Consider the following 14,826-nt stretch of genomic DNA (forward strand, 5'->3'; position numbering starts at 1 on the left):
AGCCAAGGTCACATTTAACTTACTGCAATTTCATCCAGTGCACAAGCTAATGTCAATAGTACAGCTGCCATGCAGAGCTAAAGACTGATGGTTAGACAAAGCCATTTACACAAGGCTGGGTCTTTCATCTTCTCTCAGCCAGTGACATAAGAAAGCACTGGGGTTATTCTCAACTAGAGACGAAAACTGGCGTATTAGAAAGAATGTTATTCTCCTTAGCTGTCACAAAAAGGATCTGAAGAAATGTAGAAATGTTTTTCCCCCTCCTCCCTTCTCTGGTCATCTGGGGAGATCACAAAGTGACTCTAATAGCCTTCACTCTGAAATTTTCACATGGTTTAAGTGATTGCCAAGTCTGATATTTTCCATTTACACTTCATTGCCATCAGAAAAAGAAAAAAAAATCAATATACCTACCTACTCAAGTGTGTCACAGGATGAGCTTATAAAGGAAGACATCAGTCTTTTTAGGGCATGAAAAATATACTTATTCAAATATATCTTATTTAAAATGACATAAATTGCAGTGGTTAGTCAAGATTCGATTTCCTCTAAAATATAAGATTTAAAATATTCCTTGACTTGCCAGGAATCGGGGCGCTTCACATTGTTGATGTATACAGATGCACTTGTTTTTCTGATGTAAGTCATTCTGACTGTATTTTATTCCAGTGCATTAGTGACTACATCTATTAATTTCACAGGAACTAAAACCTCTTATTTTGTGATACTGCATAAGGTAGTAGGTATTTTCCCCCTTCTTTTCAGGAAATAATTCTATTTTGAATTTTACTTCTCTGTTTTAAGTGTTCCTATACTTTTAGTCTCAGAAGAAAATGAGACTGTTTCTTTATATTATTCTAATAATATTGTACATTAAGATTCTATTCTGTCTTAACTTGTTTTAACTATTAACTTCTTTATGCAGAAAAGGTGTAATGAGTTCGGTGTAACATTTCAAGTGCTTTTGTTCAAACCAGAGGTAATTTTAACTGTCAAAGAAACATCCATGTCAGATCGGTCTTTCAATTAAAAAGTCTTATGTCAACCTTGAGTGCAGCGGCTGCATGTTATATACATGCTTGATGCTGGGGGTGTTTAGAATTTTCCATTCAGGACTTCCTCCCCTGAAAGATGTGTTGGTGACTGTGCCCTAGATTTTCTCTGTTAATTCACTGCCTAAGTATCTTTCTCCCAGACGCCTTCCTATGTGTGTACAGGATCCATGTAGCCGGAAACTGAGACGACCAATACAATCCTTTCAAGTTTAGACATACCTTTCAATGTCACCTGTCAAGGAGCATTGAAACACCGATAGAACCTTCACCCTTTTACTATTAGAGTGTCAAGGGGGTGGTTCGGCAAGGTTTTACATTTGTTTATCTGTGATGCCCAACTCTTACTGGGAAAGATAAGGGTGTTCCAGTGAGAGAGACTGACCATACCAGAGAAAGTGGGGGTGGTGGGCAGGAGGAAGGGAGAGAGAGAGATGGAAAAAAGCAAACTTCTGGGTCTGGGGTCACTCTTGGTTTCAGTTCTCCTCATGTTTGCAACACACTAACAATTTGAGTTACTGGGCCGTCCCCCACAGTTACAAGTATTTCAAGGTCAATTTATCAATTTAACAGCTTCATCTTCTTAATCACTAAACTTCTGTCTCTTTGAGCTTGTGCTGAAAGACTGTGGCTGCTAATTAAAATGGAGCTTTACCAGCAAGTACACAAATTAGATCCTGTCAGTAAGTTTATTCTAACTATTGGTCATTTCTAAATGCCTTTTTAATCCCCTAATTTTTACATTAAAATTCAAAAGCCTAACAATCTTAATCACCCCTACATCAAATTCATCATTAAGAACAGGAAGCCAGATGGTATAATTTTGATTTACCGGACTTCAGCGTGAATTAATGTACTGAGTGCCGATAATGAATACATCAAACCTGATATTGCAGAAACCTATGAATCTGGCATGTTAAATTAATAACACACTCTGCACAATGAAAGCATGTAAGCTCATATAAAACTGAGGAGTAATGGGCCCTTTTATTTTAAATGTTCTTTATTAGCCTTCCGTTTTGACTCTTAAGAGAAAGATGAGCATTTTGTTTAGAGCGAGCTTGTCCCCTGTACAACTCTTTTTCCCCAACGTAACACAACAGGCACAAAATTGGGGTGATTGATAACAGAGCTGGTCTGGAGAAATACCCTTTAAAGATTCTCAGAACAGCTGATAGGCCTGCACTTGTTTTGGGAACTGTGTGTGGCAGAGAGTGTTGGAAATTTTCTGTAAAATGTTTTGTCCTGTTAAAATATTATCTTCCTGTTCTCTTATGTCAAATAAATTCCTCATAATACATACATCAGAAACACTCTTGCTCATGAAATGTTTTAAAGTCATCATATACTATTCTACTCCTTTGTGTTCCTGTGCCCTTAAAGTGTATTATTTTGGTCCAAAAATCAAATAGGATCTATAGCTGTCATGCAAGTCATGTGGGAAAAAGTGCGCCCTTAGGATGGGTGACACAGGGTTGCTCGGTGTATAGAACTCACTGACACTTGGTCCTATAATCACGTTTATTCATGTCAACTCATAACAATCATTTTTCTTACTTGAAGAAAATTCAAATTTTTATATGCAACTAGCAATTAAAAATGAAATATATTGTTCAATTAAATGAAAAAATATGTAGAACAAAATAAGACCTAAAGTATATGATGTGTTGGCAACTCGGCATTTGTGCAAAATAGAGCAGGACGTACATATGATGTCCTCTTGAATTTTCTAAAATCAGAATTTTTTTCATTCAACTTGTGGCTGTTTTGTGTAAGTGCTGTGGTGTTTTCCTTCCATCTGGGTGGCAAGATTACAAATGGGCTGTCTCCTATGTGCCTGCAAATGGCCCTGTGTAATACACTTAGTAAATGAAGTCTTCCAAATGCTTGGAGTGGTTTTGTTTCATATCCCTAATGCATATCAATAGACAGCACAGAGATCAAGACATGTGGAAGGGGGCAATCTTTGCTTCTGATTTGACACTATCCATAATGGTATTTGAAGAAGGTGAAAAATGCCTATTTTATGTTTAAAGTGGTGAGAGGTGACCAAGCCCTGCTGGCTAACACAATCAGCTGCCTCTCGGTTGCGGGACCTTCGTTTTTCACTGCTGTGCAGGTGCATACACAACTATCTCAGCAGCCTGACTCTGAAATGAAGGCAGGGCCACAAACAGGATAATGCTGAAAAAAAAAATGGTACAAACCCTACACTAAGTGCTATTTTCTATATGACATTGCTCATTGGTTCAATCTATACTCACACTTGCAAGGCAGTGTAGAGGATAATTTGTATCTCTTAGAGATACAGAGCTGAGATTTATTACTGAGAAGGGTAGGGATGTATTAGTGCTTTATCTTAAGGGTAAGGAAAATAAAAGCCCTTTTTGGGGTTACTGGTATTTATTTTTTGTGACAGCCTTCAAAAATTGCGCGTTTTAATAAAGATGGGGCTTCTAAAAAGTGTACCTTTAAACCTTACATCAATTTGAATGGAATAAGTCGGTTATTTCTGGCTGAAAATTTTTCTTACTCTTAAATCTCTTTAACTGAACCTCATTTGACAAACCTATTATAAAATGAATAAATGCAGCACCGTGTGATTTGTCCACTGTCAACATGTTAACACTCTTTATTTGAAGGTAGATTGATGGAGGCTGGCTGAAGTTTACCCTCCAGAGCTAAAGAATAGAAAACCCTTTTTTCTTCGTTTTTTTTTTTTTTTTTTTTTTTTCTTAGAAGTTCACAAGAGTAGATATACAATTATCCTCGACTTGCTGATGCAAAGGAATTGAGCATTTAGTTTCTTGTCACTCTCTCTGAAATTCCTAAAGGTACAATTAGCATTTCATTTGACATAATGTTGAAAGGTTCATAGATTGATCTTCCCTAAAATGCAGCAAGAATTTTTTGAAATGCAAATTTTGACATTTATTAACTTTTATTCCAGATCTGTTTATAGACTGTAAAACTGTGCATACATTTAACTCGAAGAAGCTAAAAGGACAATGTTTAGGTGGATACTCTGTGTTATAATAAAAGTCTATTTTATTGTTTCAACAATGAAATTTTTATTATCAGAGATTTATGATATCAGCACAGCAGTTTTTACTGCATGATTCACAGTGTTTTTATAGATGTATATTCAACAAAACAAGGAGAGAAATTGTACTGCAGCACTCTCTCTCAGGAGTGCATTTCCCCACTGAAATAATGTCAGCAGTTTTCCACCTTCAAAGCCCTATGTTTTCAAATCAATTAACAATTCTAATTGCCCAGGAACAGTTGTTCACTTAGCTTGGCAAATGGGACAGGAAACATTATTCCTTTTCTTTGCCTAAAATGAAGACTTTAATCTTCTGAGCCATAGTTAACATATAACGAACAAACAACTGAAAAGTTAGGTGGCTGGCAACTCAGGCCATTTACCCCTGCCTCCTGCCTTTCCCTGTGGCCTGCATTAAACTCCCCCAGCCTTGTGCAAGTCTTGCTGGTAGCCCAGGGTAATAACAGTTTTACATTGCTGTGTGAACGAGCCACCTTCAGAATCATTTCGACTTCTCTCTAATCAGATATCTATCTAGCCAGGCAGTTGTAAGAGTTATTACTTTTCTGAGGTGGCACGCCGAACGTTGGTTTTGACCTGAGTTGCGACACTCGAATGCAGATCTGTATCTGTGAGCTGGAAAGAGCTGACAGGGCAGCGTGGGGGAGCTAGGTCTGCTGTTTCACTTAAAGTCCTAATGTCATTTCCACTTAAACTTTTTTTTTTATTGGGATTAAAGTGCAGCTTGTAAGATATTGAACAATGTGGTTCATAAAACAAGAAACACATGCAATCTTAGACAACGTTATTAAATATGTACAGTTTAACCTTTTCTTTTTCACAAATGTATACTTGAGTTATGGCTCATAATGTCTGTTCCTATTTATAAAATACATAAATGGCATGATTAGAGGAGATCTTGGATACTTCAGCATTCGTTAAAAAAAATGGGTGTGCTTTATTGTTTCTTTGTAGAGATTATTCAAATATATGCTTTTATAGAGATGGCTTAGAATCTAGAATAATTAAAGGGCTTCCAACATATACCGATTCCTTGATTCTCCTCTTTAAAAAAAATTTAATTTACTGCTTCCTCTTGGGTACTTCTCAGTGTGAATGACCTATGGCTCCTTATCCCATGTGAGTCTCACAGGATCCAAAGTATATTTGTTGCTCTTTGATGTTTGCAATTGGGTGAGCACCCTAGGAAGCACACTTCCTGCTTTCTTACTCAGCACGCCACCATGTGTGCACATGTGCATTACCTAGCTCTCCCAAATGAAGATCCAAACACATTCTTTGCATTCTCCTGAAGATGACGCGTTGGGAAATGTGTGGAAAAGCCAGGCCCCTTTATGGACGCTTGTCTTTTCAACTGGACTCCTACAGCTGATTGACAAGGAGGAATATATTTCCTGGCTGTCATACTTTAACAGAGAGGTACAAAAATCAAGTTTTGTCTGGTGGGTTTCAAATGCTTCTGAAATGTATTTCAAGGTCAGTAATGGTCCCCTTGGCCAGGGAGTAACAATGAGTACTATGGCAGTATGGAGGATAACAGACTATGGCCATGGGTGTTTCCTTAAAACGTAAATAACCGGGAAAGAAATTCAGTGCTGATGCATTATCTTGCTATTGTGATGTAAATGAAAAGAGGTGGGCATTGGAAGCATCCCTGCGTGCTGTAAAGGGCAGGGTGTATGGTTGTATGGTGACTGTGCTGTTCATTTATAGAACAGCCACATTTCTACCACCTCCAAAGTCTTACTCTGTTACCGTTTCAAAACTGAAGATCTCCCTCATCTCTTCCAAGTGAGCAATGGGGCAATTCTCTTATTTTTCTGTATTTAAACAATACTATTTTTTTTAAAAATAATTTAATGATTATTATTTTTTTCTCAAGTCATGTTTGATTGTGTCTCTTGCCAGCTTTTACTAGGAACCCTGTAAGCAGGTCACAGATACTTGACACACCCGCCTGTCCCTCCCCAGCATCAGGGATTTTACAGGCTGCAATACAGTAAAGTGTGAAATGGAGTGCAGAAGCCGACAGCAACACTGGCTCTCTCAACCCTAGTGCTATGGACATGTGGTGCCTTGGGGCACTTTGTGTGGGGCTGTCCTATTCACTGTAGGACTTTAGTAGCATCACTGGGCCCTGCCCTAATCCTCATTTGAAAAACAGAATAGAATATAGAGACATTGATAAGCATCCTGTGGTAAGCAAGATTCCTGCTCCCTCCTGCATTGAAGGATACTGAGTTTACACACACATATAGAGAGAGAGAGAGAGAGAGAGAGAGAGAGAGAGAGAGAGAGAGAGAGAGAGAGAGAGAGAGAGGAGAGAGTGCAAGAAAAACAATATGTACACACACACATACACACAGACACATATGTATTCAGAAAAAATTCTGTAGGTTTTTTTTTTTAAGAAAGCCATAAATTATTGGCACTATCTAAGTAGTATTTAGCTCTCTGAGGTCATCTCACTGGTCAATGCCCACAAACCACATGACTACATCTCTCTAAGGATTCCCAGCAGCATAGTCATTTCCTCAGATTCGTGCTGTAATATGTCCTCATTACACAGGGGGAGCTGCAAGACTCATGTTCACATTCCCTTCTCCACATGTGATTTCTGTGTGTGTGTTTGCATGCATGCTAGTATACATGTGTATGTTTATGTGTAGTGTGCATGCTTGTGTGTGCATACATGTGTGTATGTGCATGTGTGTGTAGTATTTATGTGTGTGTATGTGTGTGTGTGTGTAGTGTGCATGCTTGTGGGTGTGGAAGTGTTGCGCGCACCTCTTTTGTGTCCCTTTCGCCCGCGAATAAGGACACGGAGGCAGTAATCGGGTATCACTACAGACGAGGCTTTACTTCTTGTAACAGCAAAAGCGGAAAAGACCCCAAGCCTGGGAAAGGCACTGCTATATATACCCTAGAGTGGCGTGTTCACTTCTGATTGGCTGTTCACTCATCACCCCATATTACACCCCGGGATGGGCAGTGACTTTGGCGCGCCTTTTGCCTTTTGCACCTGCGCAGTCAGTTGTTTACAAGTGGGAGGACAGGATGTCCGCGCCATCTTGGCACTGCGGCTCCCAACCTGGAAGCGCAAAGTTGATGGCAGGTTTGGTCTTTGTATGCTCACTACTTTTTTTATTGAAAGCCTCTCGATAAACATGGGGCTTGCCCGTTGCAGCCAGTCTTCCTAGTCAGTGTGCCTTGAAGATCTCTCCTGTACCTGCCAAGTGCTGGGATTACAGGTCGCTGACAACCCTGCTGGCTTTTGCATGGATTCTGAGTATTTGAACTTTGGACTTTACACTTCAGCTAGCTGTCTCCCAAGCACCCCTATTGTGACTTTGAGAGTAATGTCTTAGCAGTAAAACAATGGCTTGGATAAATGTTCCAGTGAATAGTCAACATTTTGTTTTGTACGTCCCATGAAGTTTTGTTTGTGTTATCTGTGTTCTTGGTTTAGATTTGAGTACATTCTTGTTTGAAATTGTTTTTAATAGTAGAGTATTTAAGAAAGAAGACACAAAGCTGTAAATGTGGCGATTGAACAAAGGAATTGTATTTCAGGAAAGAAAAGCCAAGACAAAGAGAAAATCAGGAGAAAGGGAGAATTGGAAGACATCTCATCAATAAAAATTAGTCATGCTTCATGTGTCTTCCAGATTTTGTCACTATTTTTCTCTAGCTGGGGCAGATGCTTATCATCCCTCTGTCTCCGTACAAGACCAAACTCTGCCTGTCTTTCTCCCTATACATTTTAATATAATTGCTGGTATCATTATTATTTTAGCATTCTGGTTTAAAAATCACATTATACCACAGAAAGGCATCATCTGATTTAAATGGGAAAATAAATAAAAATAGAAATTTCACAAAATTAAAAAAAAGCCATGTGCTAAAACCTTGAAAAAGTCATAAAAATTAAATATAGATTAATTAATTTATTCTTAATAATCAATAATTATTAATATTATTAATAATAGGTCATTAATTATTCTTAATTTATTAAAAAGTTGAATACTATTAATATAGACATTAACAGTAGGATCAAATACAGTCTTAAACTTAAAAAGAAGAAATAAAAGGGAAATACAAGGGACCATATCATAGTCAAATTTATGTAGAGAAAAAGAAGTGATCACATTATATATATCACATGTAAATTTTAAAATACTAAAAGAGCTTGCATTGAAATAGTAACAAGTATTGTCTCAACCTGAGAGGTGAGAACTTAGGAGTTACAGGGTCCCAGAGGCTAGGTACCTTCCTCAGTAGCAGGAGTAGATCCACAATGGCTGCTTCCCTCTGAAAAGTCTGAGAACAGCCCATTGCTGAGTCCATAAGGCTGGGGATCTCAACAGCCTCCATCTGGTAACCCAAGCACAGAGAAAGGTTCCTGGAGAGAGCCTCTTGTCCTTTCTCAGCAGTGGCTGTATGGAAATCCTGGTTCTGGTATCAGTGTCAACAGCAGCATTAGTGTTAGGGAAGGCCACATCAGCTAGAGGTGAATAATCATCTTTCTACCTTTCTACCTTTCTACCTTTGTATCTGGGTTGCTACCAGAAGGTCTCACTCATATTTGGGGAATGTCTTCCCACATCAATTAGGGCAATCTGGACATTGCTCAAATAAGACTTCTGACTCAGGTGTTTCTAATTTGCAACAAGTAGACAATAAAACTAACCATCCAGACATGAAGGCAGATATTACAGATTATTAACCAAAATGAACCTTAATACTTTTCAGGGATGGACTATACAATTCTCTCTCTCTCTCTCTCTCTCTCTCTCTCTCTCTCTCTCTCTCTCTCTCTCTCTCTCTCTCTCCTTCCCTTCCCTCCCTCTGTTCCTCCCTTCTCTCCCCCTTTTCTTTTGTTTTTGAAGAAATTAGAAAGGGAACCATCATAAACAAGATTCAGCTGCTTTTGGATGAGAAATGACAATTGTGTAGGAAGGGCCAAATGACAGGTTATCTTGACATCAGAGAATTATTTTGGGAATCTGAACTACTTATAACAAAAAGGAATACAACTTATTTTGCAATGTATAACATCCAAATAATTTAAACACTAGATTATATAGTTTTAAATTTATCCTCCTCTTCCAAGTAGAATACAACTTAAACTGGAGAGAAAAAAATGTTTCCTTGTTACTAAGTTATAGGAGAACTTTGTATGTGAATGCTCACCTGAGACCCTTCAGATTATATAATATTCAAAGTCTTCCAGCAGGCTTTTGCAAAAGACACAGCATAGCTCTCCAAATGGATGAATGACTATTCTTCAAAAATGACCTTTTATAAAAGCTGAGGGCATAAAATTAAATCATAATTCAGTGAAGGCATTTTTCCAGAAAATAAGATAATATAGTCCAGGTATATTACTTTCCCATGTCCTCACCTAGGTCAGTAAAAGCATTTGAGAACTTTGAAGGAGTGTGAAGTTAACATCCTTTAGATCAGTGGTTTCAAAGACTTTCTGCCCTAATCAGTGTCAAACAACTCAATAGGCAAACCCTGGACAAGGAAGGAGAAGAAAAAGGAAGAAAAAAAGAATAAAGAAATGCACCCTTTTAACTTTTGTGTACACACTATTGCCCTTGATTACCCAGAATATATTTTTATTGATTAATTGAGAATTTCATATATAAATACAAAGGGTTTTTTTTTGTTTGTTTATTTGTTTGTTTTCCACATTCAACTGGTTCTCCTCCACGTAACTCATTTCCACCCTCACTTTCCTATACCCTTCTGTGCTGGCTTATGTAATGTCAATTTGACAAGGCTAGAGTTATTGGGGAGATGGTAACCTCAGTTGAAAAATGCCTCCATAGGCAAGCCTGTGGGACATTTTCTTAATTACTGATTGTTGGATGTGTGCATTGCCTATTTGTGGGTGGGCTCATTCCTGAGCTGGCGGTCTTGGATTAGATGAGAAAGAGGGCCAAGAAAGCTATGAAAACCAGACAGTAAGTAGCACCCTTCATGGCCTTTGCATCAGGTTATGCCCCCAGGATCCTTGCCTGTTTGAGTTCCCACCCTAACTTCCTTTATTGATGTCCTATGATGTGGAGGTATAATTTTCTCCCCAACTCGTTTTTGGTTACAGTGTTTTATGACAGCAATAGTACCCCTAAACTAAGACATTGTCCAAGTTTTTATTATTTTCTTATTTTTTTAATATTCTATCCATTCCAGGTGTGCTACACATGTACTCATGGGACATCCATTGGAGCATGGTCAATCTATCAGGGGCCACATTTTAAAGAAAATGGATTTTCTGGTCCTCAGAAGGCATCAACTATAGATTATCTGGCTTGGGTGTGGGGATTCATCTATCTCTCCCTACTCCATGCTGTAATGTTCATTGCCTTGATCTTATGTGTGCAACCACAGCTTCTGTGAATTCCTCAGCACCACACCCTTGTCATATCAAAAGGCATTGTATCACCTGACCTCTGGTTCTTATTCCTTTTTTTCCCCTCTCTATCACAAAAGTCTCTGAGCCTTGGAGAAAGGAGTATGATAAAGACACGAATCCTCAGTGGGCAGGGAAGAGCTTATAGGCTCTAGGGATGAATCTACTGCATTAATTTTGCCTGTCTTAGTTTCAGCGGTTTACACCAGTAGACACGATGCTGAAGAAGTAGCTGAGAGTTCTACATCTGGATCTACAGGCAGTGGAAAGAGAAAGAGACACTGGGACCTATTTGTGCATGTGTAAAGCCTACCCCAGTGACCCACTTCCTCGGTCAACGCTACACCCAACCAACAAAGCCTAATCCTTTTCAAGTGGTGCCACTCCCTGATGGCCAAGCATTCACACATTTGAGCCTACAGGGGTGGGGTGGGGGTATTCCTCTTCAAACCACCACTCTGCTCTACTCTCTACCCATAGATCAATACGGTTTTCAAATCTTATCAGAAATGTGACTTTGTGCAAAATCTCTAAATATATATTAATACTTTGAACATTGGAAATAATGCTAAAATCTTTTTCTTTAAGTGAGCAGTGCTTTATTTTCATTTATAATTTAATAAATACTTCTTGGTGACTGAACATGGGGTAAGGCTGCTTGGTAGTTCAGAAAAATCACAGTGATGGTGTTTTCCTGACAGTGTGTAGTTAGTGGAATGACTTGTATGAAGTCACTGTCAAACCAGGAAGACTGCATTATGCACCCATCGTTTTCAGGATTATTGGTAACTTGAACATACTTTTCCCAAATAACCTTGCCTCCTTGTGTCACAAGACCCAATTAGCTCACATTCACTTCAATAACTGTACCTTTGGTGATCACACCCAGGGTTGTTTATAATGTGGATGGTGGATTCTTTTATACACGAAGTATAGGCAGGCAAAAGGTAGCTTTCAGCTCAGGGTGTGCGACATGGGCTTTTTTTTTTTTGAAAAGTAGACCTATTTATTTGTCTAATGAACCATTCATATTTAGGTGGTTTTCTTGTAAAACTATCACCAACAAAGCAGACTTTAGTAACCATTCTCTTCCATGCCTTCTTTGTTCCTTTTCCTGTCCAAATAACTTTCAATACTTGTTTTTTCTTGGGCATGAACTTTGGGTAGAGGGACCTCCCATTTTCCTGCCTTTTCTATTCGTTTCTGCTTAATCATGTTGGAAAGTATGTTTGCTCTCGACTGTCCCCCTCTGTCCAGCAGATAGGCAGAGACCGCTCTCTGTGGAGTCTTCTCATCATCCTTCTGGTTGGTGTTTCTCTTTGCATCTTTATAGTCTTTTTCGTTCATATATTCTTGGCATGGCGCTGTTTATGGTCGAGCTTAGCCTTTAGGCCAAACTATCTTTTTCTTTTTTGTTTCTCTCTCTCTTTCTTTCTTTCTTTCTTTCTTTCTTTCTTTCTTTCTTTCTTTCTTTCTTTCTTTCTTTCTTTCTCTTGCCTTCTTTGAATGTTCATGGGCCTCCTGACCTTCTTTCTCTATTTCTAATGGCAGTCCAAATGATATCCATATTGTTGTGCAATGCAATTCAATATATTCATTTTGTGGCATGATGACAGCCACGGAGCAGCCATCTGGAACCTTCGGGGTTCCAAAAATCTTTTAATTTCTGGGTGTCTCTGGTCCACAAGCCTTTCTAAAATCTTAAATGAGCAATACTAATGAAAATACTTTCAACTTTTCTACATTACAGCTGGATTGAATGGTCCCACAAATATTAAAGTGAAAGTACTCATTTTTTTAAAGAAAACATTTGGTGCATAATAAAAAATTAAATAATTGTTTTACATTTATAATATGATTTGTATCTTTAGTTTACATGTGGTACATAATTTATTTCTTCAGATGTGTCAGAATCAGAAGGGAAAGATTGATAGGAATAGGGAATAGGGATAAAAAGTATTGAAAGACAATTTGTAATTTCAGATTGTATGGAGGGACCTATAACCTCCATTTAAACCCTAGGAACCTTTCTTTGGCCCTTTGCCCCTCCAGTCCGCTTCAGCCACACACTTTCTTTGACTGAAGTGGAAAAACCATGGTTTTCCATTTCACATCCTACACTGACACTGAGCCGCAACCAACACCTCAGAACTGACCGCTGGTCTAGTCCTCCCAGGTAAAGAATTCCTTCCATTGTAACAGCAGCCTGGCTTCACTATATTTCCATTTCCTTTGTAAACCCTAGAGTTGTGATGTCAGGACCCATTTAAAGAAAGACTTGTCCTGGGCCTATCTTTGTCCTCTCTTCTGTCTCATCCCCGATTCCTTGATTCATCTTCCATCATGGTCATAGACCGTGTTCCATCCCCCAGAATTAGTAAGGTGTAGATGTAAAGGAGATATGTGAATATCACTTCAAGCTATTACAGTTTTTCACCTCTGGAGGAAATGGAAGAGTATGCTAGCCATTTTCAGAAGGAATGCAGAGTGAACATATGGGGTTACAGAAGTATTTAAGAAAGAGGGTCATTCTATCTTACTAGGAAAGGATGACAACAGTAAGGGTAGCTAACAATTATAACTGAAGTGATTTTCCTATCGGCAGGCATACATTCTGTAACCAATATTTTAAAGACATTTTGTATCATTTTTATTTTTCCAATTTAGTCTGATATCATATCTCTTATATAGTATTTACTTTATACATATATATATGTATGTATATATATAATTTTTACAATATCTGCCTCCTATTTCAACTCCGCTCAGACCACCTTCCTCAGCATGTTTCCCTTCCCACTTCATGTCCCTTTTATTCCTTTTAAACAGTCTACTGAGTCAGTTAGTGCTGTTTGTATATGCATGGGCATAGAGAGACACACTAAGACATGAACAATCCCAGAGAAAAGTGAGTCTCCTTTCCTCATCTGACACCAACTGCCAGTAGCAACTCAGCAAGTGAGAGACCTCGGGGGTCCTCACTCAGCATTATAGAATTTTGATAGGTTTGATCATGTGCTGGTCTTCTGCAAGAAATGCAGCCCTTTTGAGCTCCTAAGTACAACAGCCATCAGACAGGATTTCACAGCACTTATCCTCCCCTTCTTCACCCCACCTCTCTTTCTTCTTTTGCCTCCTCCATGACATTCCCTGAAAATTGGAATGAGCGATTTTTACAGATGTCTTATAGCTGGGTACTGGGTACTCAGAGTTACTTCTTAACCAGTTATGATTCTTTACCTTAACCATTGCCCAATTTAAAGCAAAGCTTCTCTGGACAGTGTTGAAACAGCAGATATCTATACAGATAGAAGGCAGTTTGACTACATGAACATTTAGCCAAATAACAAAATAAGCCCTACCCTATCTCCAGAGCCTATGACTTCCCCAGCCATGAGTTTTTGGCCAGGTTTACAGTATCAGGAGTGATGTCCTTCTTGTGAAAAAGATATTGAATCCAATCAGAAAATTCTTGCTCACTCTTACAACAGTATGCCTTTATTGTACCCATGGACATACCTTGTCAGATAGGTTGGTGCTGAGCATGCCCAGTTTTGATGGATAATACCATAGGTTTCATTTCTCTTCGTGGGACTTGTATAGCACCTTCTGCCACAATTAAAACCAACCACAAGGAAAGAAGTGCCCCACTAGTTTGTGGTTGATTTTTTTTTGTCCTGGAGTAACAGTTTATAAAGGTAACATTTTTATAACATATTTTTACGTCCTATGGTTACTTTTTCTTCCTTACCATAGCTGCAATTTGAAAAATACTACAAGTGAAACATGATTTTCCTCTTGCTAGGTCAAAACAAAGCATTACAGTAGCCTCTTAATAAATGTCAATTACTTTCCCTTTTCTCTGAGCCTGGTATTATGCTAATGACATTCTCCTGAATATTCATAGACTCATGGAACATTTGATCAAACAAGAAAGTTACAGATGCCTTCGCCCAGTTCCTACTATCAAGATGAAGTCATGGTGGCTCAGAGACTGGAAGTGGCTTGCTGGACATTGTCCAGCAAACTAACTCTAAGACCCAGGAGCCAAGTGTTGGGAAAGAACATAGAACAAAGTATGTGATGTAAAGAAATGACAGCAAGGCATAAGAACTGTGTTACAGATCGTATATAGGAGACGATGTAGGAATTTAAAGATCAAATTAAAGATTGAAGTGTCAAAGACACAGCATACTAAATAACCATTGGCTTCATAAAGGCTGGTGTTTTGAGAAAGAAATTTTCTTGTTTCTGTTGGTTAATAGGCTCTTGTCATTTTTATA

This window comes from Arvicanthis niloticus, chromosome 3, assembly GCF_011762505.2.
Source record: "Arvicanthis niloticus isolate mArvNil1 chromosome 3, mArvNil1.pat.X, whole genome shotgun sequence".
NCBI lineage: Eukaryota > Metazoa > Chordata > Mammalia > Rodentia > Muridae > Arvicanthis > Arvicanthis niloticus.